The sequence below is a fragment of the Mesocricetus auratus genome, unplaced genomic scaffold, assembly GCF_017639785.1.
Source record: "Mesocricetus auratus isolate SY011 unplaced genomic scaffold, BCM_Maur_2.0 Super-Scaffold_100003, whole genome shotgun sequence".
NCBI classification, from domain to species: Eukaryota; Metazoa; Chordata; class Mammalia; order Rodentia; family Cricetidae; genus Mesocricetus; species Mesocricetus auratus.
Window position 1 is genome coordinate 101,148,236 of NW_024429188.1, and position 27,454 is coordinate 101,175,689.

Below are 27,454 nucleotides of genomic sequence, written 5' to 3' on the forward strand. Positions count from 1 at the left end.
TCTTAGATGCCTTTCACATGGACCGTACCTTGAATGTGACAAGCAAAAACTGCATGGTTGCACATTGCACTCTACCACATCTTTCAATCCCCTAAATGTCACCTGGGTGTTTTTGTTGTCATGATAGACATGCTTTTGTTCACATACCCTCTTGCCATTGAACTTTGCCTCTGTGAAGCAGCACTGGGAAAGTGCATGAATGCCCATTCATTTCTTAGTGCTGCTTTTCTCACGTTGATTCTAAGAACACTCAACATTTTCACTGTTTACAAGACATTAATGAAAACAATAAGCAAAGCTGAGTCAATAGTAATTGGTCTCATGTAGAAAATGACAGCTAGTCAATTATTTTTGATAAGCCCCCAGAAACTGCAAATGAAACATCTGTGCAATAACTTCTTGTCAATACAACTCATAAATCTGGGCTTGGTACTCTCTGATGAATGCTCCCAGGGGAAAAAAACATTTTCTTTAAGCATACTAACAGAAGAATTTTTTACAAATGATGTCATTTCTCTCTAAATAAGAACAAACATTTTGATAATCTTCAAAGTTTTCTCCTTGGCTCTGACTGGTCAACAGGAACAATGTTAAACTGCGTTGCTAGCAGACAGGAAATAAATGGATGTAAATATCTTCTATTCAGGGACGGTCTTTGCAGACAGAGAAGAGGTTCACAAGTGCTGAGATTTGAAGAGTGCTGAGAAGGCCACTGAAGTAACAAAGGCTGTAATTTATGTTGCATTCCTTTGTACTAAAGGGACTATGCAACCACACTACCATCAACACACTTAAACACATTTTCACACACCCCTAGTTAACCCTAAACATTCCATTCCTAGACAGATAACACATTAACCCTGTGTTGAATACTGGCACACTGCCCTTCCCATGGACAGTGCCTATATGACTAGGAATACCCAACTAACCTTAAGTAGAGGTTAAGGAGGGTAGAGCAAACAGGTCCCAAACCTAGAATACACGGTATTATCCTGAAAGAGTGTAGCAGGATGGTGGAAAAGAGGAAGACAGGCTACAGAAAAGGGCAGTCAGGGCAGTATTTTAAAGGTGCAGGATAATGGGCCCCTGAGAAGGAGAGAGGAGGAAGGAAGACAGATGCAGGGGAAGATTAAAGGCCATGAAACCCAAATTGTACTCACTTCACGCTTTAGACTCAAACCATTCCTGATCTCATTTCACAGGGATTGACTTCGAAAAATTTTCCCATAATAGAATTAGGAAAGTAGGCTATTATTTGGTATATGTTCCTGGAAGGCTCACATTAACCAACAGTAGCTCCCGGGAATTTATGCCAAATTTGTTCTCCAGCTGTTGGCATACCATGATGGGTACACACAAGCAGCTGCAATTCCTTTCCACCTGGCCCCATCACTGCTCAGTCCTAGTCTTAATCTCAGTGAATATGTAATGTTCATATCAGCAGGAGTCTTGTACCCAGAACTCAAGCGTAACTGAAAAATTGGCTGTTTCCTGATTTTTCCCCTCCTAGGAAGAACAATTCTGAAATTTCATTGAGGTTTTATGGGAAAAATGTTACATTCACTCACATTCAATCTTGGTACTAAAAGCATGTATTTTTGAAACAAGGGAGTCTTATTAAAATTCAAGTGTGAAACACAGCTCTTTTGTGTAGCTGTGTGTTTTCTGTTTTGTTTTCCCTTTCTTATTGTTTTGAGACAGGGTCTCACTCTGCAGCCCAGGCTGGCCTCTAAGTCAAAGAAATCCACTTGTGTGGGCCTCCCAAATTCTGGAAGTATAGGTGTGAGCACCACACCTGGCAAAACACACTCTTGAAATATTAATGAATGGAATTAAATGGCAAGTGTTATTTCTTCTTTTGTTGTGAATTTTCCTTATATTTAGAGAGTGTCCAGAAACTGACTTGGCATTTTAAACACATGAAAACATCTCGATTGAGAAAATGATGTCTCTGTTCTTCCTGAATTGAATAATGTGATGTATACAATCTGAAGTTCCTTCTAGATACTCATGCTTGAAATGTGGGATTGTTTTGTGGGTTTTTTAAGTTTAACATGTCCAGCTGTTGGTCTATTCATACGTTCTTTTCCTTCAATGAAATTCAATTACAGTTATCTGTGCGGTGTCTTTTTATTTGTATACCCTAAAAATTAAAAGAAAATAATATTAATGTCTTCTCTCTGTGTATGTTTCAAATTCAATCCTATCATTGCAACCATAACTTCCCAAAGAGATAACATCGCACTGTGTGACTTTTGGTTTCGAACATACTAACCATCATTCTTACTTTTTATGTATAATCCACAAATAATTTAATTAACAAACACCACCAAAATGGTATATTGCAAAATAAATTACTTTTACATTTTTTTCATAATTAGATGCATATAGACATATTGGAAAGTTACAAGCAAGCCCCTTCATAGGGAACCTACTCCATAATTCTTTACAATCAGACAGGAAAAAATGCACTGATAGAAAAGGAAACCAGTTCAGATTCCAGTTGGTGTAACAACAAAAAAATCTGTATGAAGTTTGCTTACATAACAATGTATAGGCTGCTGCAAATCAGTTGATTCTGTGGTCTCAGTAAAATGGAGTTCCTTTTCATCTCTTCTTACATGGAGTAATTGGTAAGCAACCAAGCTGACAGTTACAAAAACCTGCAGCCCACAGCTAATTAAGCCCTAGCACCATTTTGGCATTGCATCTTAAGCACAATTATGGAGGGCCAGGCAATTCACAACATTGTATACCAACAAGGTCAATCAGGCCACTTCACACGGCTAAGCCCACTGGGCCTCACTGGCTTTAGCAGACAATGCTGTAAGGATAGATTGGGCATTTTAGACCCACTTAAGCAGCTTTGTAAAGTAACTATTAATTGCCTTGAACGTTTTTACTTGTAAGCAGTAAGTAGCAAGCTATTGAAATCACTACGGTATAAAGACAATGTATGTATGAGAAACTAAAATTAATAAAGACTACTCATGTACTATTTTTCAGAAACAATCATCTGAAGCTATTTATCTGCCTTCCTTATGTGAGCAATAAAGAGCAAAGGAAAAAGATCTTTAAATCAAGAGAAACCAAAGAAAAATGACCTCATCTTTCATTAACCGAAATAAAGACCTTATATATGTAAATCTGAGTTTTAACAGTGCATCCATATGCAAATTGTAAATATGAAGCAGCATCCCTTTCAGTCCCCAGTTGAGCATTAGGTGGCAATGGATTTAGGGAATTTTCAATAAATGAATATCTTAATCTCTGTGTTATGGGAAGTGGCCCCTTCACCTACTTCAGCAGTTACCTATATCAGCTATTGATGCCCAGAAGCGATGCTGTGACCCTGGTAGTGCATAATTCCATGCTGAATATTTAATTTTGAAAGTGAAAAATGAGGCCCACTCCCCTCATAACACTTTTCTTTTATGATTGCCTTAGCTCTTTGAAATTTATAATTTTTACTAAAAGCTCCCTGAAGGTAATTGAAATAGATTTTCCAGATACATTTCTAGGTTATCTTAACCTACAGCAACATATCAACTCATTCATAACATTCTTAGCAAAGAAAGAAATAGAACTTCACTGAAAAAAAAGACCAGCTAACCAACTATTTCATTAGTACTAGAAAGGGAATAGTTGTCAAAGAATGTGTGTGCCTTTAAAAAGATCAAACTATGGCATCCAAACTTTTCTAGTCAGTCTTCAGTAATAGAAAAGAAAATAGGTAAATAAGACTTGGAAGTCAGCCTCTGGGGGTGAATCTACTAAGGAAAAAATTCCCCTACTTAGTGCCTGAGTAAGACCAGTTACTCTAAGATTCCCTTGTGGCTTGCAATGGCAAAGCTGCTGTGAGGAAAGAGTTCTGCTCCTGTCACTGTTGGGTTCAACAGTGAGTCTTCACTAAAGCACATAGTAAATTACTGGGTTACTAGACCTAGGGAATAAATAACTGAAGGAGAACTGAGAACAGTTTTCAGAACAAAGAGAATATTAGTTAAAACTGCAACTTGGAGAAATGAGAGGACACAGGAATAAGACACAGGACCTCTAGCACAGAACTGAAGTCTTCAGTGTCTCCCTAGAAAAGCAATGACTGGAGGATATTCTCCCATTTCAAATATCCCCAGTTTCCCTCTAAAACAGCATTCGAAATATACTTGTGACAATAGGGGGAATGATGTGTGCTGCCTATATTTGGTGTTTATGCAGCCAGTTATGCACTGCATTAGATGGGACAGCACAAAGCATCCTCCCCTTAAGGAGTTCGCAGAAGCTTAGTGATAGGATGACATCCAAGAATTGTACCATTTGGCAATTCTATTGTAAGAACATCATGGAATGTACCTGCCCAAACAATGACAGCTATGATGGCATTAGGCAATGTAATCATGTATGCGGTCCACCATGTATGCGGTCCACCATTAACCAAATCATTGCTATGTAGAACATGACTGTAACTGCTAAAATACAAGGTAACAACAAGAGATACGAAGATACCGAAGACAAGAGCCCTTTAAAGGGCTACAGGCAGAATGCAGTGAGATAAAGTGAGTAGCAGCTGAAGGGAAGGAAGACCACATGAGAAGGTGCCGTTTGAAAGGGCTATTCTGTCCTGAGACTTTTCCAGAGTCCCTTGAGTTGACCCTTTCTCTTGAATAGGCCCTAGGTGCTGGCTTCCTTCCTCCCCCACTCTGCTGACAACACTTGCTCTTTGACTCGGGCTTTCTCTTGGGCCACTTGCCAAGCAGAACACAGCTATCGAGTTTCCGTCCTCCCCATCTGTGTCTGCTTAAGCCCAGAAACCTTCTTGAGGTTTTGTAAAGGGTTTTTACAGCTAATAACTAAGGGGGGACAGACAAGGTTTAATAACACACACACAGAGGTGGGAAGAAACCTAAAAAGCCTCTGGAACTAGCTGTCACAGAACCTCAGTGTATAGAGGTGAAGTTTGGCCTAATTTTCCTAGTGAATTTCACTGAGCTGAAATTTTTCTTCTAGTATCCACTACCACCTTTGTCTTTGTTTCTGCTCTCGTTGCTTCCCCACCCCCACCCCAAGGCATCCTGAAAACCTGAAGAGGAAGTGCAATGGTAGGAAGCTGTGTGCCCCTAGTAGTAAATATAATAGCCCTGCATGCCTCAGAAAGTATAGGCTATGCGTAATCGTTTCTTGCATTACTCATGAAAGCAGCCATCTTATGTATAAAGATGCACGGTGCCCAGGAAGAGCTAAGGCAGAGTTCTGGAAAGATCATCTTGCAGAATCAACCTTAGTAAAAAAATTACAAACAAAACAAGTCTAAATTTACTCGAAGTACACACAGAATCTAGTGCTAACAAGAGTTTCAGTGCATTTTTGTCCCCGTAGGGTCTGCACTAAGTCATACCTGTTGGGATTCAGTGAATACCAACAACTGTTAGCACAGTGGAACAGAATATTGACATAAACCATGACAATACAAACACATTTCAAGCTTGAATGGCACAACTTACTTTCGTAACAAGCACGGAATAGAAACGCATAGTTTCAAAGCGGTGGCAAGGGGATGTTAAATAGTCTTTCTTCTTTGTTCTGAGGCCTGGGCAGCTAATCAGCACTTTCTGTTCCATAAGTCTGCATTGACTCTCACACATGGAAATCTAACACCTGGCTTCTTGATGATGATGGACCAATCATCAGGCTAACAATAAATTAGGAGGTGGAGGCAACAGTTTTCGAAACCACATGTAGAAGTCTAATTCATTCCTTGAATGCTGAGAAAATGTATCAATTAAGTAATCACTTCTCTTATCTCAGTATTCCCTTTTTGTAATTCCTCACTGTGATTTTTCCTTAAATGGTAGTTCTCTGCTACACATTTTCATGTCGACTGTCACCACCATTGTTACCAAATGATACTGGAAGGAGTCATGAATTTTTGCAATTTGGGGTAGGGTAAACTGGTAACACAGCTTAATTTTACCTGAGTCCTAGTTGATATCTAACAAGGTTTTTTTACTCTTACTTTGCCACCACATTCATTTATTTATACTTTCCCTCACTTTAAATTCTTCCTAAATATCCTAAGTCCCAAATCCAGTCCTGGCATCCCCAATCTTAGCAAATGAGAATTCTCTGATAAAACTGGTTTTTAAGCAAGTATTCCCTAGGAGTCTCTGCCTCTCTCTTGACCCAGCCTCTGCTACCCAACTGTGCCAAGCTCTCACATTCCCACTTCTTTTTTTCCTCAAGTGCATTACAGATTCAGCACTCACATCCTCAACTTCAATCTTGTGACTTTCACGTTCATTACAATAATGGAGGTTGGCTCTCAAATGTCACAAACAACTTCAAAAATGTGTGGCCACTTCTAACCTCTATTATTTTTCACCCCTCTGCAAAACTCTGTAAAAAATGCATACTGCTTTTTGTATGTCTTTGCATTTCATTATACTCCTCTGACCATTCCTTTTCTGGATTCATCCCCAACCCCTAAAAAGTTCCTGTTGGGCAACCTTTTCTAATTTCATGATTTCAATGAAGCCTAAAGTGGATAACTTGTAGATTTCTTTGGCAAGTCTCAATATCTTTCCAGCACTCTGCATCTGTATTTCTGAGACGTACTTAGGCAGGCCATTCATATTGCAAGCTCAACGTGACAAAGGTGAGATTCATCATCTTCTCTCCTATGGTCTCTACTCGAAAGTCCTTACTATTTCAGTTTATCTCCCCATTTCTACTCATGGCATTACTGTGCTCCTTCAATGAATTAGTAATCTGGAAATAAAGAATCTTTCACTCATCCTCTTGCTTCCAGTCTCCAGGTCCTATTGAGTCTCTAATCACCAGCATTTCTCACCCCCACCTCTAGTTTTCTCTTAACACTACTACAACAGTGCAATTTAAGAGCTTCATCTCTCACCATCAACATCCTTTCCCTACTGATGATGCCAAACAGATATTAACAACCACAGCCATAGCATAGCAGTCCCAAAGAATTTCCCTTTCAAAATGTGAAGACCTTGATTTGATCCTCAAAGGGGGATAGAGAGTTGGCTCAGTAGTTAAGAGCACTTACTGCATTGCAAAGAACTCAGTTCCCTCTGGGAGCCCATTCCACATGGAGGGATGCTCTCTCAGCCTGGACACATGGGGGAGGAACTAGGTCCTGCCGGGATGATATGACAGACTCTGAAAATCCCTCATGGAAGCCCTTACCCTCGCTGGGGAGCAGAGGGGGTATGGAGAGGTGTGGGGGGTTGGGAGGATTGAAGGGCTGGGGGAGGAGGGGAGGGAGAGGGAACTGAGAGTAACATGAATAAAAAGTTAAATAAAAAAATCAAAGCCATCATTAATGATAATCTGCAAAAAATAAAGTTAAAAAATAAATAAAACAAAGGACTCAGTTCCCAGGACCCAAATCAGGTGGCTCATAACTGCCTATAAGTCTTATTCTAGAGGATATAATGCCCCCTGCTGACCTTCAAGGACATTTGCATACACACACAGACACACACAGACACAGACACAGACACACACACATACCACATACACATTCTTTTAAATGCCAGGCAAAATTCATGCCCTTTTAAACAGAAATAAAATAAAATGGAAGGAATGAACAGATAATATATGATGACAGTCCCGTATCCTAGAGCTCAGTGATTGTTATCAGTAAATATTGTCTTATGAGAATAGAAGAACAAATATAATACATGACTTCCAAAATGGATTGACAACAAATAAAACAAAAAAGGTGAATTTCAAATCTGTTTAAGACCTAAGAAATTAGATATATGCCTCTGAGATGGCAGCCTTCCAAGAGCCATTAAGTAAAGTTTAGAAAAATATGTGGTAGGGGCTTCAGCTGTCTGTTACCTGTTACCTGTACAGTTCCTGCTAGTTAGATGACTTTTGCTAGGGATATTTTATGAGGGTATAAAAACTTCTTAGCAAATTCACCTTTTATTAGGTATGTTGTAGACCTTATTTCAAGAAAATAGTTTCTCCCAGGAAGGATACAGGAAAGGGACAAGGCAGAGACTCCTAGGGAATACTTGCTTAAAAACCAGTTTTATCAGAGAATTCTCATTTGCTAAGATTGGGGATGCCAGGACTGGATTTGGGACTTAGGATATTTAGGAAGAATTTAAAGTGAGGGAAAGTATAAATAAATGAATGTGGTGGCAAAGTAAGAGTAAAAAGACCTTGTTAGATATCATTTCTCTACGTAGGTGCTTTTAAATGTTAGGTATCTTGACAATTGGCACTAAGTGAGGGAGGCAGCTATCATTAAACATTTGTGATTGAGGACATTAAGTTAGGCAATGCTGTAATAAATGCCCTAGCCCTGGGCAGTCATGCCAGGCATGTTTATTCTAGCATTAATGCTATTCCTACATGGTGCTGTAGGAATCAGTGTTACTAGGAGCTCTTAAACCTGTACAGTGAAAATAAACGAGATGGATAAAAAAGCAGTCAGTTGATAAATGTTCAGTTGGATTAGGTAGACTCACTTAAGACTTTAAAACAACACTTGTATCCTTCCTTTCTTGTCTCCTTTGTGTCTCTCAATCTCCATCCATCCTAAGTTCCCATCCCACCAAAAGCCAAAGTGATACAGGAATGAGGAAAAGATGGTTTGGTGGAAGAGGCAGCCATTGTAAGATTTTACTGGCTTTCTTCCATATCTCCACCTAAACATTATTGTTGCACTAATAGTTTGTAATCAAAAGGACCACAAATTATACTTACAATATAAGTATGTCTTTAAATAATTTTCAATGATTTAGGGACATCAGATTGTCCCAAAAGGCAGTTAGGCAGGCAAACATACAACTAGCTTTGTTCTGAAAAAGAAAGTTCCAGGACAGTCTCCAAACCTACAGAGAAACCCTGTCTCAAAAAATCAAAATAAAAAAAAGTCCTTTGGTATTTATATAGCAAAAGAAACATCTAAATCTCACAGGTAAAAATATATGAGACTTATAGGTACTGGAAATAGGAAGTTGTACTTTTTCTTACTGTCATGTTTTGTAAAATGAGGAAAATGTTTTATGATGTGCTTAGAGTCATATATTTCATTATATATATATAATGAAAAAGAGAGGAGAGATTCTGGGCCATATCTGAATAGAGGAGTGTCCTGGGTAAAGGACTTGTACATGAGATCATTTGATCAATGCCTTTTACTTCCAAGTACCCAAAACACATACTCTTATCACTTCACTAAGCAGTAGTGCGTTTGAAATCACACAGCTGCTCAGCTCGATCCAATAAGATCTTAGCTACTCTGGCAAAAGTTTCCAGTCCAAGCCTCTCATTTCCAGCTGAGCTCATTGGGTGGCCCAGATGATATATGCAGAGACTAAAGGGAGGATGTTTAAGGCACGGCACTCTGAAGGATTGTTTTACAGTGCCACATGTTGCACAGATTAACCCAAGACTTTGCTCCTTGGGTGTTGGTCTCAATTAAAAAAGTTCTTAAAATTTACTCATATTCAGTATGTTTTCAGAATGTAGCCCCAGAAAACAGCTGGAAAATGGGCAGAAAGATATTCTGGCATTTGCCTTTCTTTTTAACTTTCCCGCCATACTATTTCCTTTACGAAAACTTTGATTCCAGCCCAGACAGATTTTTACTTCTATCAGCCTCATTTTTCTTGCCTCAAGGAATTTGCTCAGCCTATTATTTCTGTTCACCATGGGTGTCCGTGTCCGTGTGTGTGTGTGTGTGTGTGTGTGCGCGCGCGCACATGCGCACACTAGAAACTGAACCTAGGGTCTCGTTCATGTTAATGGTATATTCTACCATTGAGCTTCATATACTTTTATCAGTAATGTGCATACAGCCTCTGTCACCCAAACTATAAATTCCTGTTCAAAGCAAAAATTGTATTTTATGCATCACCTACACACAATACCTAGGCTAGTTCTTGACACTTAGTAGATGCTCAAAAATACTTGTGGGATGAATGAACGCATCATTCAGTTTCAATCTCAAGGTACTTAGTGTAACAGGAGCATCCTCGAAATCTAATTTCAGGAGACACACTTATTCAAAATATAGTTCCTGCTATCTGAAAACACTGAAAAATAAGGATCTGTACTATTATCCTCTTTGAATTCAATATAAGCACCTTGATTAAAAAAATTGTCATTTTCTGAAACACTGAAGAACTACTACATTCAGAAACATTATTAGGCGATTTAGATCTTTATTACTAATGGCAATGAGATTTACCAGCTACTCCAAAGGTTGTTCAATCAACACAAAACAATTGAAGTGAGAAACATTAACACCACATTTTAGGCAATTACTGTAACATGATCATAATTCCTAGACATTCTTAATCTTTTGTCAAACACAACAGAATTTATATTACATAGACTCCTATTTCATTAAGATAATGTGATTTGAAACAGCAATGGCAAGAACCAAAAACAGAATAGAGATCCTGCTAATGCTTAAAGGCCTTTATTTCCCCCAAAGGCGTATCAGGATACAATAAGAAGGCTTCAGGCAATGCACTTCTAACCCCAGAAGCAATGGTACCTATTAAACACTTACAGGGGCTCCCTGGGTAAAGTGATACCAATGAAAACACAGACTCAAATAAGATTAAATGTTTTCTTAGTTTTCAGAATCTGGATGTTTTAGTTCCAATTTGCCTGCTATCTACTTAGGAATCCAGAGCAAAACAGTGTTATCCCATTGATTCTCTAAGTCAAAGAGCAAAAGGCCAGAATCCAGATATGGTTCCTTGTTGACCTGCAAGTTTTGAAAAGACCACCCTTAAACAGTGACCATGGTTTCTAGCTTCTCTAAAAATGGAGTATTGGAATAAGAAAGAAAATAAAAGGTACTAATGCAGATTGCTGATAATGTTGTCTTATTTTTGTTTTGGGACATAAGATTAGATTTTTGCCTTTGTGTTTTAGCTTCTATACTTATTTGGTTTTATTCATTAACAAAACCACCTTTAATTACTACATCATATCTCATATTGTAGTCTTGACATACACATGCCTTTTTCTTCCTTCTTCCACATCCAAGGGTCCACAAAAGTTCAGTGCTTTTTGTAGGTGTTAAAGGGTCAGTTAGAATAGTTTGAGAACACATTTAATCCTGACAGAGTAATCTTCTCAATGTCCTAATGCTTAGCTGGAAAGACTATTACTTAATAAAGAATAATACTATCAACCAGCCTTTAGTGACTAAAAAGCAACAACAAAATCACTTTAGGCTATCAATTCTCAGTTAAACATAACCTTTATAGTAGATATTTTAGGTGCAAGTCAGAAAATATATTGACAATATAAAAGAATGCCTTCAGGAAGTGAATCCTCACTATATCAAATTCCATATATTAAAGTTTATAATAATAATAATGATGATGGTGATGATAAACAGAAGTGAGTTTATTTTAAAGTCACAGCTGCATTATATTGCCTTTACAAAGAGTCCAGCTAAATCACTACATATCCATCATTGTGGCTTCCTGAAATACGTGGTAGATTGGAAAGGCTATAGAACACACTCAAAGAGTCCATGTGACTTTGGCAAGTCTTGGGACTCTCCACCTGAGCTTTTGCATCTATAAACCATAAATAATAATAACTGCAAAAGGTGGAGATAATGTAATAGAGAACTAGACCAAATGGAACAATTATATATACATACATTGGAGACATACAGATGAAGATTTTTAAAAATATTTAATGAACTACTACCAGGTTCATAGTAGACAGTGGGAAAGCAGAGTAGATAAAATAATGCAAAGTGTAGCACGTGCACACACACATACACACACACACACACACACACACACACACACAGAGAGAGAGAGAGAGAGAGAGAGAGAGAGAGAGAGAGTCAAAAGACTGAAAGCAAGCAAACAAACAACTGTAAAAGCATTGTTATCTTTGGACTAAATGCTATCTTTGGGTAGAATTATAACTTTTTTGTCTTCTTATACTCAAATTTTGTTAAAAGCTGTTGTGTAGAGATTGTACTCAGAAAAAAATGTAAAGGATATTTCTCCACTAATTCCAGTTTGAAAGTTATATGAGATATTTGGGAAAGCAAAGCCTAAGATAAAATTACTAAATAATTTCTCATTATTAATGTTAGAGTTGCCCAAGTTCTAACTGCCAAGAGACTTAAAAGAGTCAGCTGTGGAGGACAGACCAAAACTAAGAGGCTTCGAAAAAGAATTGTGCTAAGAAAATTCAATTTTTGTGATCTCAATTGACAATTTTAACAGGAAAATGTACATATGACGTTTTATTTTCTTATGAGCATTTCTACACCTGATAGAATGGATGGGACTCTTCTGTAAAACCTCCTCATTTTCTTTAGCTGGACCACGTATTGTTTGTAAAAGGTCAGAAAGAATATACACCTTCTCTTCAGCTAGAGACACAGCCTCCACACCCACCTGACCATTACAGTCTAAGAAAAGCCAAAACAAAGCCACAAAATTGTAGTCAAGTCAAAAAAGGTTTTCAAAATAAACATGAAGAAGATAGATGTAGTGAGCTTATCTCTCATCACTGAGATGGCTCCCTTGCCATAAAACAGATTTAAAATCTATAAATTCCTGAAGAAACTCTAGTTATCTAGAATTGTACCTAAGTCTAAGTACACTGGAGAAAAGTACAGAGATACTAGGGTATATAAGTAAAATGTCAGAAATAGAGACACAAAAGTCAGAATTATAAAGTTGAACATGGGAGTACATACCTATGATCCAAGCACTTAGGAGAATTGGGAGCTGAGACCCAATATAGGAAGTGCAAGACCAGTTCAAGCTACAGGAGACCATATATTATGTGTATGTACATATATATGTGTATGTATTTGTATGTGTATGTATATATTATGTTTTACAGATGACCTTATATATTAACAATATAAAGTTCTAAATATAAAAAAAATTCCAAATGTGTTTGCTGAACCACTCTGGTTTTGTAAGACTAAATTAGCCTTACAAAGAAAGGGTCAGAGTGAACCCAAAAAGAGGTTTTTAAAACAAAGGCAGCCAAAGAATATCAACAAATCAAATATTTGCATAGGGTTAAGATTTTTCCCTCCCAACTAGATACCCCATTCTAAGAGATAAGGAAATTCGTTCAATTCACAGTTTTTAATGTTTCACTCTATGTATAGCATCAATGTTTCTATGGTACAGTTTGATGATGCCTAACATTTTCAAGGTATGAACATCACCTCTGAAAATGTAAATTTAAAAAATAGTGACATTGAGAAGTCTACCAGTCAAATGCTTAGCTAAGCAGGTTCATGAATGGAAATGATAAAGACAACCCAGTCAATAGATCTACACTATTTACTCCCCCAGAAAGAATGTAAGCTTTATTAGTATCTATTTAGAAACACCATTAGTCTTGACTCAACCATTCCTGCCTCAATTCCCTTAAACACTCCTTCTTTTTTCATATTTGAAGCTGTTTAAAGGACAAAAATACCAAGAATTTCCTTTCATGGTGATCCTTCTATACTACTTTCTAAGTCTGAATGTAATGGGAAGGATAAAAAAGCATGCTAAGAAAGATAAAAGTTCAGTGATGTGTCTGTCTCAATGCTTATGATCACATATTTGAGAGAATAAATACATCTCTTAGCACAGTAGTTTACTTGGAGGGAAATGGTAGCCTGACCCTCGTGTGCTAGAAAAGCAAGTCTGGTCTTCCCAGAGAAATTAGATAACCTGACAGAAAGAAACAGGGAATAACTTCCTCATACTTACCAGACACTCTTAAATCATTTTCCCTTGCTCAACCTCAACAACATCACTTGAACTTTCAACCACCTACGACTATAAATTCAAAGGAAAATAATATGGTTGCTATAGGACTACCACCACTTTCTCAGAGATGTCAAACCTGTGCTGACAAGTCACTAAACACAATGGGCTCCCTATTCCCTCCTACCAATCCATGGTAAAGATCCCAGGACTCCAAGGCAGCACAGTATTGCTTTCACCTACACACAAACAGCTTAGATGCCCTTGCCTATTTGAATACTGATTCTCTAAAAGGAAAAGCCCATTCCACAATGATGTCTGCCTTGCCTACCTGTTCAGCTTTGCTAATTCAGTTTTCTATTTGATAAAGGGTGAAAGGAAATCACATAATTTCCCATTGTGATTGTTTCTCTAAAACATTGTGAATGAGGTCTATCCAAAGATCTGAAACAAAGCCAAAACAGGCAGTAAAAATAACCACAAGTGCAACAGGAACATGTTGGAACTGTCACAGTCACTACAAGAAATGCTGTAATGATGGTATTTAAAATAAAGGAAGGTAGTAGTCTTTCAAGTACCATCTGGAAATAGAAATCTTATTTTGAGGTTCTTTTAAAGTCACATTAGCTTTCCAGTTCAGTGTATCTTGACATGGGATGCATTCTATCCTATAAACATGCAGTTATTCAGGAAAACCCTGCAAAGTTACTTATTTACAGAAGTAACGTGTTTTTTCTTAAGTCATTAACCAATTTGCAATCACTTGAGAACCTCTGTGCCCTGAGATATTTCAAGAAAGGCACGTTTGTTAATCATTTGGTCATGCTGCAATTCAATATCAACAGCGGAATCAGCCTTAAGCCCCTCCAAATTCTAAAATACCTTCCTGAATCCCTCAGAGTATTGCAAAGGACTTTCCCTGCTCTCCTGGGGTGCACACATCATGTGCACATGCACCATTTGTTGCTGACACTCATCTAGTGACATAGGCAGACATGCTCCACTGAAGGACCGGTTTCCAGAGTGAAGAGTTACTTTAAATGAAAAAAAGCAATCTATCCTGTGCACTCTAATTGCCTATATGCTGCATACAATTTGGAAGAAAAGGGGTGGGAGAAGACAGCAACTTATTCCGCAAAGTTAAAATTAATACAGATGGTATTGTATTTTCAAACTTAAATAATTCCCATTGCATTTAATTTACCTAATTGTTAATAAATTAGCAAATGCATTTAACAATCAAATCACCTACTAATTGGATACTAATGAAAACTACTTAGCTGTTTGTTTTCATGTTGATCATCATGTATGTTTTACCAGAGTGAAATACACACCACAGGCTTCTGGCTAGCAAGTTGCTGCTTTTTATATCTCCCTGTGTTTTGTGGATCTTATCAGGATAAAGAGAAAAACCAGTTCCTATATTTTACTCCTTCAGAGTCACATGCAGTATTTGCTGCAAACTTTAGTTTTGTCAAAGAGCAAGATTACCCAGTTCCACAACAGCAAACAGGCACACACACAAAACCAGTACTGTATAAACTGCCACTTCTTGCTGATTTGCAAAAGCAACTTTCCCCCAAGTTGTTTGCTGAGGCTTCTAAAGATCTGTTTGTTTTCAATGCAGAGTTGTGAAATTGAGGCTGAGAAATCTGGAGACTCTTTAGAAAGATCTTCACAGAATGCCAAATGCCTCCTCTGTCCCTCCTCCCTCTTCCATTTCTTCAAGGCAGAGTGATGTAGCCAGAGGCATGGTTTCTTCCTGTGAATGTATAGCCAATTATATGTGAGTCCTTAAAGCACTCTGGGCTCCTTTAGTCTGGGGACCACAGCTTCAAATGAGGGTCTCCCCCTCCTCCACAAGGATTCCAGTGATAACAATCTGGCAATCCATTCCTTTTCCTCTATAAACACAACCCAATGACCTGCTTCCTTTTGTAACTGGTGCCAGACCCTAAGTTGATTTCATCTGCCACCTTTCTCTAATCTCTAGCTTGACCTGGGTAAAAATGGCTTAAATTGGAGCCTTGGCTAAAATTGTTTCTAGGTGCTACTATGAAAAGCAGTCTTTAATTTTTTTTTATTGTGGCTGTCTTCTTTATTTGTGTGTGTGTACACATGCATGAGGGTGAGAGCACAATGCTCACTGAAGTCACAGGACAACTTGACAGAGTTAGTTTTCTCCTTCCACAATGTGGCTGCTAAATATTGAATTGGAGTTTTCAGGCTTGGTAGAAAATGCCTTTAGATGGTGCTCGCATAAGCCTGTAGGCACTGGACTAGATGTGGTCTTTAGAAAGAACTGATTAGATGCACCATCAGTTGTTTACCCTAGAACGAAAGATAAATGATTTGGCCTGAATTCTATGGAAATAGCCACAAGATATTTTCTAAAGCTCTATGGCTCAGGTGCCAACTGAATTAAGAAGGAGTTTCCCCTATGGTATCAATCAGTGTTTACTGGGAATTTGAAAAGTACCCTAGCAACTGTGTCCCTAATCATAGGAAAAGTCACAGTTTTAGCCTGCAAAGAATTTATAACATGGATCTGGATCAGCCATTAACTCCTAATGTGTCCTTCAGCAAATTCTGCAAAGAGGAAAAGACCAATGAAGAGACCAGGGTCAAATGTCTTTCTGAGAGGCAAGAGGTGTGAAAGAAGAAGGCTTATTCTTATCCCTTGAGAAACTCATTAATAATCTAATGGTAAATTAGCAAATCCCAAATACTTTGGCCACATTCCCATCCCCAGATGGTTTATGACCTCAACCATCTTCTTCTCAAATAGGTGCCCAGAGCCCTCCAAAATAACTCAGACATGGACACTATTTACGTAAGGGTAGGTTCTGTGGCCACAAAGTCAAAGCTCTCATCTCAAAGGGAAGTAGAGACAGTACTGTGGAACCAAGTATGTGTAAATACAGCCCGGGAAACACAAACTCAAGTCACTCGAAATTCTGTGCTCCAGTGTGGGAACAGATTAACGAAGGTTTTTTAAAAATAGAAATAGAACAAAAAGCCAGGTAGTGGTGGTTGCACACCTTTAATCCCAGCAGAGGAACGTGGATCTCTGTGAGTTCGAGGCCAGCCTAGTCTACAGAGTGAGTTCCAGGACAGGCTCCAAAGCTACAGAGAAATCCTGTCTCGAAAAACAAAACAAAAGAAAGAAACGAAAGGGGAAAAAAAGAAATAGAACAAAAGAAAAGTCAATACTGCACCTCTCAAATCAGTTGGGGGAATATATAAGTGGGCAGTTACAGTGAAGCAGGGGATTCTCTGCTGTAGGTCACAGATACTATTTGATAATGTCTTTAGCTTTTGTATTTAGTGGTCTGATAATGCATTCCAAAGGTTTCACAGGATTGTCATGGGATGTTAAATCAGACACAAGAGTGAACAGTGATGGAGGCAGCCTCTAACCCTGAAACATTCCAACTCTCCATAATCAGTCAATTGGCTTCATAGACTCTTTTACATATGTGCAGGTTTTTTTTCTTTATTTCTAGGAACATCAGGTCACCATTCTAAGCTTTGTCCCTTCATAGTCTTAGAGTCTAAATACAGAAATCTGTATATCTGAGGATACTTATATGTATCTAAAGCCTATCTCTAACATTTTCAAGAAACCAAATACAACAAAAAGCTCACAATACCATCATTTTGACTGTTGTTGTTGTCCTGGACCACTCAATACTTACAGATTCTGCTTGTATTGCTTTCTAATACAATTACTGCATATGGTTATGGAAGCATTTGCTGAGAAACACCACTACTTAAGAATCAGCACAATAGCCCCTCTGTACAGTTTTCCTTCCACTCTCTGTGAGTGTATACAATATGCAACTTAACCACAGCCAGATCAAAACTCTATATGCTGTGGATCAAGTACTTATTTAAATAAAATTCTAACACACTGGCCATTTTTTTGCCATCCTACTGCCAAATAGAATTTTATTTGCAATATGTAGCAAATGTGTTTATGCCAAAGCTAGAATGTGGCATTCACTTGAAAACCCACTCAGCGAGCAACATAAACCACAGTACATGAGAACTGACCCAAAAGCCTACCAAAGATAAACTGTTTACTGGTTGTGTCTAGAAGAAAAAAAGTACAAATTACAAACTCAAAATTTTGCTCACATTTGAATTAGCTATTCTCTGACATTTAGTTTATTTTGAGCACATGAGCCTACATGTATGAGTACTGTACATTAGTCTGGTACCAAATATCCAGATATTGGTGGATAGCAGCACATCATGTTTCTCTGCCAAGAAGGCAATCCTATCATGGCATTAAATATTTCATTATTCAAAACCCTGTCATTTTGCCTAATTTCAAAGTCCTCCACTTGCATTTGAGTTCACATCACCTATGTCTCTTATAGTAAACTAGTTTCTAAGTTTTGTAAAATTTAAGCCATTTTTGTAAAATTTAAGCCAGTGCAACAATCTACTTTATAGGCCAAAGTTATTTTTCAATCATGACACGTGGATAGACTCCTTTCTTTCAATAAGTAGAAGACCATTCATTCCATATTTAATAAGATCACAAATCCTGCCAAAAGCATTATTTGGATTGCCTTAGACAGGATCTTCAAATATCCAGAATGTAGAGCAATCACAATATAGTCAACTCCTCTTTAGGAGCCAAACACCTTTGCTTTGACCCAGAATCCAAGTAAACTCTGAAAACGAATTTTCAAGCTGTCAACAGATTAAAGCAGCAAGGCAGAAGGGTGCTGTGTTACTAATAGAATGTTAGTATTGTGATGAGAATTATAGAAAAAGTCCCAAAGACTTTATATTTCACAATCTAAATCTGAGTTCTAGATGTGTTTGTTTATCATTATAAAAGGCCAATGGCCAGGAAGCAAAACAGAGCAAATCTGAAATAAGGTTTCCATGGTTGCTGACCACAGGCTATATGCATCTTCACATTTTGTTTAGTTACTTAAGTTAGCTATTCCCTAACATTTAGATTACTTTCAACAAATCCTATACCAGTACTTCATTACATTATTGTATTTTCAAAGCCTACATTGTAAGTTTTCGTTTTATCAATTCATTTCAAAGAATAAAAAAGGCAATTCAAAATGTACGAAATAGAAGGAAAACAAAAATACCAGAATAATAGAAACTATACCCCACACTTGCAATGGTCTGAGCTTTAATCTGTGCATCTACCTTGTGAAATAATTATATCCATATCCATTTCAATGATAAAATATGTGTCTCAGAGAGTCTCAATCTAATCAGAGATTAGAATTCACCTTTGTGCAATGCCAGATAGTTTTCCTTTAAGATTTTACTAGCTACTCACCACTTGTAATTGGAGGTATATATGAGGTACACATGTAATGCTATGATATGCATATTAATATGAAATGATTTATTTGAGCCAATTTGTATGTCCACTCTTTAAAATGGTTGTCATGGATTCCACCTATTTAACCAAAATAAAACCCTTTCACCCTATCCCAAACCCCTCCTAAGCCTCTTGTACCCACCATTTTCCACTTTTGATTCTTTGAGTTTAATTGTTTTATATTCCATAAGTGAGAACATGTGATGCTTGTCTGTCTGTAGCTAGCTTAATTGACTTAGCCTAATGATTGCCAGATTCATCCATTTTATCACAAATGGCATAGTCATCCCCTTTTAAATGCTGGACCACATTCCGTCATGGATATATGAGATATTAATCATGATCCATTTGACCACTGATGGAAATCAAGATTGAATCAATATCTTGAACTTGTCAATAATGCCTAAATAAAGTTTATCAAAAACCTTTTGTATAAACCTACTTCCTTAGGCTAAATAATCTCAAAGTAGGAACAATGGACCAGTGAATAGTCTAAATTTAGTTTCTACAGGAGCCTCCACTCTTTTTTTCAATAATGACTGATTAATTTACATTCTCACAATTTACATCCCAATAAGAAATGAGACGTCCCTTTTATAAGGATTTTCATCGATAGTTGTTATCTGTTATTTTGACAATATCCAGTCTAACTGCTGAGCTGATACATAACTAAGTTTTAATTTTTGCCTCACTAAAAGTTAGTGTTGTTCAGTAGTTTTTCATACATCTGTTGGGCTTTGTATGTCTTCTTTTGAGAAATGTCTATTTGGGACATTAGCCCACTTTCTAAATGACTTACTTATTTTGTCACTTATCAAACTAAGTTCCTTACATATTTTGAATGTTAACTGCATTATTAAACATATGACTTACAACTACTTTCTCCCATACTATTTTACATATTGCTTTCTGCACGCTGTTGTTTCCTTTGCTGTACAGAAACATTTTAGTTTGCTATCCAGAAATGCCCCCGTTACCCTCAGTTTCTCTTTACATAGTTTCAGTTACCTCCCACAACAAGCAGTCAACCACATCCCAACAATACTAAAGCTGGATGGGAATATAGCTCAGGCAGAAAGAGCTTGGCTAACATGACTGAGGCCCTAGTTTCAATACTAAGTGCAACAAAAATAAGTAAATATTTTTAATTTAAATGAAAAATTATAGTAATGAAAACTATACACACAGTTTTTATTGCAGTGTATTGTGGCAGTTGCTTTCATTTTATTGATTATTGTCATTAATCACTTACTTTGCCTAATTTAAAGTTAAACTTTATCATAAATATATACATATATGTACAACGTGATTTCAGGTACCCATGAGAGATCTTAGAATTTTACATCTTCTGGCTAATGGAGTTCAACTCTAATTATTTTCTTCTGATTTTAGTTTGTGTGTTTCTTTAGTTTTGCTTGAGCTTTTGAGATCTAGTACAAAGAACCAATGTCCAAAGTCTTAACCTTAACCCTACATTGTCTCTGGTTCGCATAACAAATTCATAGTATTCCTAAAAGGTATGCTTGCTAGCCGAAGCTGACTTGATCTCCAGATTTGCAATAAGAAAATAGTTGCATGTCAACACACAGACAGTCTTAACTCTGTGACTGACTCTTGGTGACAGGCTTGATAAGATGGGCTTGGCCCATCAAGTCTTTTTAAACACCCGAACTGAGCTTGTAGTTCTGATGCAGCGAAAGGCAAAACTAGGCTGTTAGTAGAATACACAAATCTCAGTTTTATGTAAATGGGTTAATATTTAAATTTCCTTCCCACAACAATGCCATATAATGTAGTAACACTTTTTGAAAGGCTTTATACCATGTTGATAATCAATGCTTAATGAGGTCCTTCTCTGGAGACTGAAGAGAAGACCTTCATGTTACTGTCATCCTGTTAAGCACCTCATTTTTTTCAAGCTTGAATAGCTTTGTCCTCTCACAAAGCCCCATCACTATGTGAAAGTGACAATATAATTAATTTTTCCAGTAAAAGCCACGATGTTTGTTCTCAAGCATCCTGCAGATCAGGAAATGTAAAAATGTCAGACCATGTAAGTGGAAATAAACTCTCCATTCCACTTCCAATCACTTCCTGTAGAAAAGGACTATCTAGAGAGTCATTGTCAAACCGGTAATACACACAGACATGATAATAAATATGGCCTTTGTGGATCTTAATGTGTTTGAAGTTAAAACATAGCACCCTATTGCTCTACACAATATCCTGTCACAGCTCCAGAAATTGAAGGATATGTATCTGTATGTACACAATACATAAACCCACAGAGTCCATAATCCTACAGTATAAAGAGAGAAGCTTCTTTTTGCAGCAGATGAGATCATGAAAGAAACCACAAGTGGTCAAACCATGGAGAACAGGTGAGAGTAAGGTGCACATCCCCAATTAATACATCTCCAATGCACCCCTACACTTAAGGCTCAGGGAACATTGTAGAAGAGAGTGTGCAAAGATTTTGAGAGCCAGAGGACCAAGAAATCTGCTCAGAGATAGTCTCTTAAAAGTGTAGGAGGGGTGAATCTGGGTAAAGTTGGGGGGCAGGAATAAGTGGACAAAAATATAATCAAAATATGTATGTGAAACTCTCCAAAATAAAATTTTATGTTATTTTTTAAAAGATGGTGTTAGAGAGATGGGTCAGTAGTTAATAGCACTTGTTTCTCTTGCAGAGAACCTAGGTTCTATTCCCAACACCCACATGGTGACTAACAACTGTCTGTAACACTAGTTCCAGAGATTCTGATGCCCTCTTCTGGCTTCTAAGACCATCAAGCATGAACATAGTGCAGAAACAAATATAGGCAAAACAATTGTATGCACAATAATTGTTTAAAGTCCTATTCTGTCGGGAATAGACTTTGCAATATTGGTACATTAAAGATGTTAGCTAACTTTAAAAAAAGAAAAACCACTGCTTCATGCTACCTATGATTGTAGCCTTCCATGCATATAATGTTTCTATAATAATGGAATTACATCTTATATACTATTTCATCACGACAATTTGCCAGCATTTTCTATGTCACTATGAATTTTCTTACTGCACCATTTTAAGAGCCGTACAGTACTCCATCATATAGATGCCCTATAATTGAACCAATCACTTAATGTTGGAGACATGTTATTTTCAAGGTATTTTTTAACCTTTATAATATTATAAAATTACAATCCATTCTTTATGTGTCATTTTGGTTATTTTCTTAGAATAAATGCTGGGTTTGTAAAAAATGCAAAAATACCATCAGACATGCTTGAGTGGATGAATGGATGATTAAAGTATATATGTGTGTATGTATGCATGTATGCATATATGTGCATACACAAAAATCAAGTTCTACTATCTGGAAGAAACTTAAAGATGTTACACTAAATGAAAGAATCCAAATACTATGATTTTGTTTTCTATGAAATGTCCCAAACAGGAAATTTATGGATGTTAGTTAGGTAGATAACACAATAATAGCTGAAGAGCACCTGGTATCTTTTTTGACATAATAAAAAGGTTTTGGAGTTGTTTCAACTGATGACCACAAAACTGTGAACAACATAAAAAGTAATGAATTCTATATGATTAAAGGGTGGACATCAATGCATGTGAATTAGATCTCAATAAATGAGACAAGGAAGGAATAGAGGAGAGCAAGAAAAGAGATACCTTAATAGACGGAGCTGGTGTAAGTTTAAAGAGGAATCTGGCACTAGGGAAATATTCAGAGATCCACAAAGATGACCTCAACTAAGAATCTAAGCAGTAGTGGAGAGGCTGCCTTTGATGCCCTTCCCCTATAATGAGATTGATGACTACCTTAATTGACATCCTAGAGCCTTCATCTAGTATCTGATGGAAGCAGAATCAGGCACCCACAGCTAAGCACTAAGCCATACTCCTGGAATACAGTTGTAGAGAGGAAGGAGGAATGAGCAAAGGAGTCAAGACCATGCTGGAGAAACCTACAGAACCAGCTGGCTTGATCTTATGAGAGCACAGGGACCCCAGTAGTAAAGCTGGGGAACCAGCATTGGACTGAACCAAGCCCTCTGAATGTGGGTGCCAGTTAGGAGGCCTGGGCAGTCTATGGGACCTCTAACAGTGGAGCCAGTGTTTATCCCTATTACACAAATGGACTTGGGGAGCCCATTCCCTATGGAGGGATACTATTGCAGCCCAGATACATGGAGGAGAGCCCTCCCCCAAATGATGTGACAGACTTTCATGATCCCCCAAGGAAGACCTCACCATCCTTGGGGAGCAGGTGGGGTGTGGATTGGTGGATAGGCAGGAGGTATGGGAGGATGGAAGAGATTGTTTCTAAAGAAAAAAGAAAAAAAACTTTGAGAAAAATTTAGTTTAAATATTCCCCAAACGTATTATTATTTGTTCAATGGTTATGCAAAATGCTGACCTTTGTTATTATTTGGTTTCGTTTTCAAACTATTCTGAAAGAAATGCAACACCCAGTGACATTACCTGAAGTTAAATTTTTTAGCTTGACCTCAGAAGGTTATTACACTGGGTTTGGGCTTACTTCTGTGAGTGCATCACTCAGGAGGCTGAGACAAGAGGCATGTGTGTTCAAGACCAAACTGTAATACATAGTAACTTCACAGCCAGACCATTTCAAAAATGATAATATCATGAATACCTGTTGGTTTATTGTAAGTTGCAAAACTTCAAAAAGGAATGAATACATATTCAGTAATGAGGGGATATGTTCTGAGAAATGCATCTTTAGTCAATTTCATGACTGCACAAACATTGTGGACTATATTTACAGTTAGATGACTATGATTTCATTAGGCAATAAAATCTTCTGGAACCATGGACATATATGCGGTCTGTTATTGTCAAAAATGCTATAATGTAGCACAGATGCATAGACAGAAACATATTTTAAGTATGAAAGAACCTGCAGTGTCATCAGACCTGAGGTCAGATTCTGAAGCAAGATAGAAATGACAGATAGAGTGAGAACATGGCATCCAATTCCCCTAAGAATTTTTAGGTGCCAAGTATGTGTCCGTCACTGGACTAAAATCACCACCTCAGGCACAGGTGAGTTCTAGATTCATGTTGCTCATCTACTTTCCTGTGGGAAAATGGTGAAGTCCCTTCCTCTCTTCACAGCCCTGGGAATTCCACAGCCACTTGCCCACTGGCTCCACATAAACATCAGGCCAACTAGGTTTGAAGCCAATGGACCTTTGTTCAAGAAGTCCAGTGTGATGGTGTGGGCACTCTGAAGCTGAGGCAGGAAGATTACCTGGACTACATATCAAGACCCTGTATCAAACAAAGAAAAAAAGAAAGACTTCATTCAATCTAAGGCTTTTCCTTTCCCTGATCTACATAATCCCTTGTAAACATTAGAAGCTTTAATATTTCATCTGGAAAATGAGCCCCCACCTCTCCGGGTTGCTGAGAGAATGAAATGAGATCATGTGATCTGATGTGACTTACAGATAGAAATTCCATATTTTGGATGAATAAATGCATGTATATTGTTTTTGCAGTGCCTATGTGTACAAAGCCCTTCCCTGTGAGCAGCACGAAGCTTAGCCCCAGCTCCATAGGGTCTTATCAAAAGCAAATTACAATACTTTCAACTTCTCTTTACTTTTTCCAAACAAAGCACACAGCACCATTTTGCTTCCCGAGAAAAACTGGCAAAATACAAAACTATCAGCGAAGACTTTTGGTGTACACTCTACTCTCCTCTGGGTGACCTCTTCATTTCAAACGTGTAACAAACTCTCCCCCTCCCCTTTCCAGTCCTCTCTGGTATGCTGCTCCCAAGGGCGCCTCCTAAGTGGTTCAAGAAAAAGACCCATCATTGCTCAGCAGTCAGGGCAAGTCAGAGCCACAAGTCAAATACCTTCCTGAGACCTTTAACCTTGCTGAATGGGCTGGGAGAGTGATGAAAGCCATTCTGCATACCAGGAAGGTCTAATGTCACAGCTTACAACCTGTCCAAACAGGATGCTTAGACTTTTTTCTAAATAGTAAGCAGGGTGGCTCAAAAATAGCACTCCTATGGTGACACCCTTCCAGCTACTCCATACCCAAAAGGAAGAAAGGTCACACTGGCAGAAGGGAGATGTACTTAGGCTAAACAGAACAAGCTACAGAGCTGCCTGTATGAATCCCTGGGGCTAACAGTTCCGGAAGTCCTTATGAGGAACCTTGCATACCTCAGAGAGGACTAAAAAGTGTGGCCAGGCAGCTAATGGGAGAAAAGTTTGCTAATAGTGTAAGTCAAGGTAAGTAAAAGCCATGCGTGTATGACACTGGGCAGAAGAAATAAGCAACTTATATGTATCTTCATTTACTTTCCTCAATAACAGCAAACACAATTCTCAGGTCTGAAGTCTGTCCAAAGGCCATGTGCATGCTCTTAAGTTCACAATAAACATGTATCTCTTAAGCATCTGTCCTTTCTCAATGGTTTATAAGGCCAATGTAACACCTAATTGGTAAGGAAAGATTTGCATATTTGGAGAAAGAGAATGCAATTTCCCACTACATTTACCCTACTTAAGTCCTCACTATCTTCACTTTATGTTATAAAGAAGGTCTTACTCAAAGGGCTGAATCTAAAAAAAATACTTATTCTAAAATTAACCAATATAGTGATATAGAGGCAGGTTTCCAACTCCGATTGGCAGCATCCTTGTAGCGGAAATGTTTTACTTTACAAGTGTACAATCCCCAAATTGCTTGAGGATTTCATGAATACCCACCATCCTACTGTGCCAGAACATATGAATACATTGATAAATTTTATTTTCCAGGAAGTACGTCCCAAATTAGCCACCTTCCCTTTCTATTTTGAAAACACTTCAAGTTCATTTTATTTTTAATTAAATCTTTAGTTAGTAGACAAAATAATTTCCATTATATTGTTTCATACATACACAGCACACCTTGCTCATATACTGTCTTGCCCATCCTATCTGTTGATCATCTTCCTCTAATAGTCCCCATTCTTCTGTCAAGTCACATATGCATATGTGTTTAAACCTAGATTCTACATATAAAACAAATATAATACTCTTTCTTTACTCCATTGTCCTTTCTTGTCCTTGTTCCCTTTAAATCTCTTCCTCTCACCTCATAATGTGTCTTTAGATAGATAGATAGATAGATAGATAGATAGATAGATAGATGATAGTATACAGACAGATACTAGATTGTTTATACTATTAATCTTCACTTCCTCTCATTTTCTTGCAAACATTTTTGTGACTGAATGAAACTCCAGTTTACCACATTTTCTTTATCCATTCATCTCCTGATGGCCATCTAGGCTGATTGATTAACTTGGATCTCATGAATGTTGCTGCAGTAAACATGGGTGTGCAGGAATCTCTGTGGTGTGCTGATTAAATTCCTTCAGGTATATATCCAAGAGTGTTAATAGCTAGATCCTGCCTTTAGATGCCACAGGAAAGTAATAGGCCTATCAAATGCCTTGACCTTTTGATCTTACAATGCAAGCTCTTGGGCCTCTGACCCTTGGGACCACAGATACTTAACTCTGGAATTCACTCACGGGTCTCTTACAAGGTATATTTTAATAGTCACAACGTGCCACTCCTTGTCTCTTAGAAACATGAAAGACGTTGTAAATTGTTCAAGTTTTTTTTCTAAAAGTGTACGTAGAATTATTTCCAGATTCCAGTCAGCTTTGCGCTACTTTGCGCGCATGTAACTGTCACTCTTCTGTATTGACGTGAGAGTGCTCTATCGGTGATGCCCTGCTAATGGGTGGGCTGTGGTGACAGAACAAACATTCAAAGTTCTGAAAGAAAGGGACACCACAGTTACACTGAAGTTTCTTATTTTCTTTCTTGAGGGCAGGATATTTACCTCAGGGCCTTAGAAAGGAAACATGACTTCTAAGTAGCTAAGTGTTACTCCCTCATGCTCATGCTCTTCCCTTCTCTTTGCTTCCCTTGCTTCTCATCCTTTCATCTCTCTCTTACCTTACCCCAAATAGAGACTCCGAGGACTCATGTATGTTAGGCAAGTGATCTACCATCTAGTTTTTCCTTCCATTAAAGTACCACTAAGAATTGGGGTTTTTCTTCCTTTTTTAAGTTGCCAGGCCCTGTGTGTGGCATACACCTTTAACCTCAGCGCTTTGGAGCTGAGATAAGAAGATTAGTACAAGTTCAAGGCAAGATGGGGCTACAATGTGAGTTCTGGAACAAACTGATCTAACACATTAAAAAAAGTAAAACAAAAGAAAAATTGTTAAAAGACTAAATGGCACCTTAAGAATGATGGTAGTTCACTATCATCCATAACTCTACT

The 27,454-nt window shown here is 37.8% G+C and overlaps 1 protein-coding gene across 1 annotated transcript in view; it reads right to left on the minus strand.

The window, feature by feature from the left end:
• Gpc3 (glypican 3) overlaps positions 1 to 27,454 on the minus strand; it is a 362,100-nt gene that overhangs the window by 254,081 nt on the left and 80,565 nt on the right. The gene's annotated exons all lie outside the window — the stretch shown is intronic.